Source organism: Eutrema salsugineum, unplaced genomic scaffold, assembly GCF_000478725.1.
Source record: "Eutrema salsugineum unplaced genomic scaffold, Eutsalg1_0 scaffold_6, whole genome shotgun sequence".
Classification (NCBI taxonomy): Eukaryota; Viridiplantae; Streptophyta; class Magnoliopsida; order Brassicales; family Brassicaceae; genus Eutrema; species Eutrema salsugineum.
The window spans coordinates 10,190,167-10,192,749 of NW_006256547.1; the positions used below are offsets into that span (position 1 = coordinate 10,190,167).

Here is a 2,583-nt window from a genome sequence, read left to right on the forward strand (position 1 = left end):
GGTCTCACAAGCATAGATTGGGTGATTGTTGCTTTTCAAAAGCTGGCTTATCATGTTCTACAACTCGGTTATCTCCTAGTTGTCCGCTCCGGTTTGCTTTGTCGAGCGATCATATTCAGGACAATCATTGCTATTGGCTTGAGCCAAATTATCGATGAGGGCTCTTCCTTGTGTTATCGTCTTTTGTCCAAAGTCTCCATTGCTAGCTGTATCAAGCGAAAGTTTGTATTTTGGTTAGCAGGCTTCATCCGGGAAATACATGGTGAGGAAAATCATGTTCATACTCCTTAAAACGTTCCCAGGCTTCATAGAAAGGTTCAGTCGGGCCTTGCTGAAAAATTGAGATCTTGGTTCTCAACAAGTTCTACCTTGACTTAGTGTAGAAGTGGTTCAGGAAAGCATTTTTACATTATTCTCAATTAGTAATCGATCCTGCAGGCAAAGATTTCAACCAACGGTAAGCTTTGTCTGCTAATGAAAAAGGGAACAACTTACACTTTAAATAGTATGCTGGAACTTGGTTTGTTCTCATCATGCTGCAGATTTCTTCAAAGAGCTCGATATGGTCCATTGGATGTTCAGAAGGAAATCCATGGAATTGGTTTTGTTTCACCAGTGAGATGATTTGAGGCTTGACTTCAAACTCATTCCGGTTTGGAAATGGTACTTGAATTGCGGATCGGTTCTGAAAATTCTGAGTAGGTGCATCGAAATCAGCTATGCGATGGTTCCTGGCTTGTCTTCAGTGTTGATTTGCTGGCTGAACAGGGTGGTTAACGCGTCCATTCGGCTGCATCCCCTGGTGGTCACCATCGGCTGCATTGATAGGTGCATCAAGGTCTTCACGTTCTTCTCACTCGCGGTTTTGATGGTTTCTTTGAGGAACTTCATCCTCTTCACCATCTTGTCCAGCATGATCACCTTCTCTGTGATCGTTCTCTTCATTTTCACCATGTTCGGACCCGTCTTGGTCCATGTTTAAAGCTCGGTTAACAGGATCTCCAGGCTGGTCGTTGTTGGCCATTCCATGCGTTCGTCTAAGTCTTCGAATTTCTCTTTCGTGTCTGTCTATCTTGTCTAGAATTGGAATGTTATCTACAGGTCTGCGCCTGGCATTCATGCAATTCAGAGAAAAACAAGAGAAGGGAAAGATAATTCAGCAAACTTTAAGAAAGAACTAGAGATCAGGTGTCTAGAACAGAAATTAGAACAAGAAAAAATAGCAAAGGCAGCAAAACAAACCCCCGGCAACGGCGCCAAAAACTAATTGCGTGTCAACTGCGTGAGGGAACAAGTTTTACGATTAATAAAAACAAATGAAAGACGCAAGTGCACAACTAATCAGTTGTAGTATTTAGAGATCGAATCCACAGAGATTTGTGTGCCTGGTATTCTTCTACGGTTTCTAACTTTATGTCTAGACTAGATTGGTTTTAGAGGTTGGTTGTTGTCACAGTTAAACTAAAACAAAAGAAAGCAAATAAATCTATCCTAAAGAGCAAGTAGAAAAATCAAACGGAACGCAAATGAAGCAAGCAAAATATCGAACTAAAGCAAATGAAATGCAGATCTAAATAAGCAAGTAAAAATCAATTGGTTTGTAAACTATGGCTAAAAAAGCTGAGCTTTTGGGAATTATACAGGGATCATAATCAGTTTTAACACTAGGGATTATAGATTGGGATTGACGGATATCAAAATATAGGGTTATAGAGCTAGAGAACGGCGGTATGACTACGTCACTGTCGTAATGATAACCAACTATTCTCGCAACCCTGACCAGTATGTTTCCACTCTGGCCCTGGAAGGGAGAGAATGCAAGAGCTGCACAAGACTCGTCAGTACTCACGATCTCGCCGCATGTAGGTTTCCAATCCTAAGGAAAAATCGCCTGTTTCATTCTAGTTCTGATAATTAATGAAAACTTCCGCAACACTAACTATCTAGATCAGATACTAGGTGATCAATCAAGCATACATGCAATAGAACGAGAATAAACAGAGAACAAAGTTAAAATCTCAGATCTATAAACCTAGATGTCGTAATCGATTATGAGAGCCCCTTTCGGGAACCCTAAGCCCAACTCGGGATCTACTCAGACATGGCTGAGGTCGACATCATCATTGGTTTTAATAAAAGTAATCAAAAAAGTAAAGAAAAGAGATGAAAGAAAGCTTCTCTATTGAAGAACTCATAATTGAACAATCTTCTCTAAAAATCGCATAGAACGACTAAAGGAAAAACGACCTAAATGACAAGTATTTATAGTCTTCAGTACTCCATAGTCTCTAGGGTTCCGGAATTGAGGTTGAGAAATGACTTTGGGCTTCAGAAATATGGTCTTTTAATCAGAGTTAGCCGGCCGTGGTCGGGAGTAACGTGACTGCGGGAAATAGGTGGTTGGCCGCGGTCGAAAGCTTGTGACCGCGGGAATAGGCTGGTGGCCGCGGTCGCGTGACTTGCTGGCCGTCTTCGAGTGTCTCCGGGGAAAATGGAATATTTTGAGATCCAACCGTTGAAATGTCTCCGAACCAAGTGCATTTGATAGCTGGTTGATTCTTCTATAATTTGTCCAATTTTGAG

The 2,583-nt window shown here is 41.3% G+C and overlaps 1 pseudogene; it reads left to right on the forward strand.

Moving 5' to 3' along the window:
- The first annotated feature begins 254 nt into the window (after positions 1 to 254).
- LOC112083729 lies at positions 255 to 355 on the forward strand (annotated as a pseudogene).
- Positions 356 to 2,583: the final 2,228 nt, after the last annotated feature.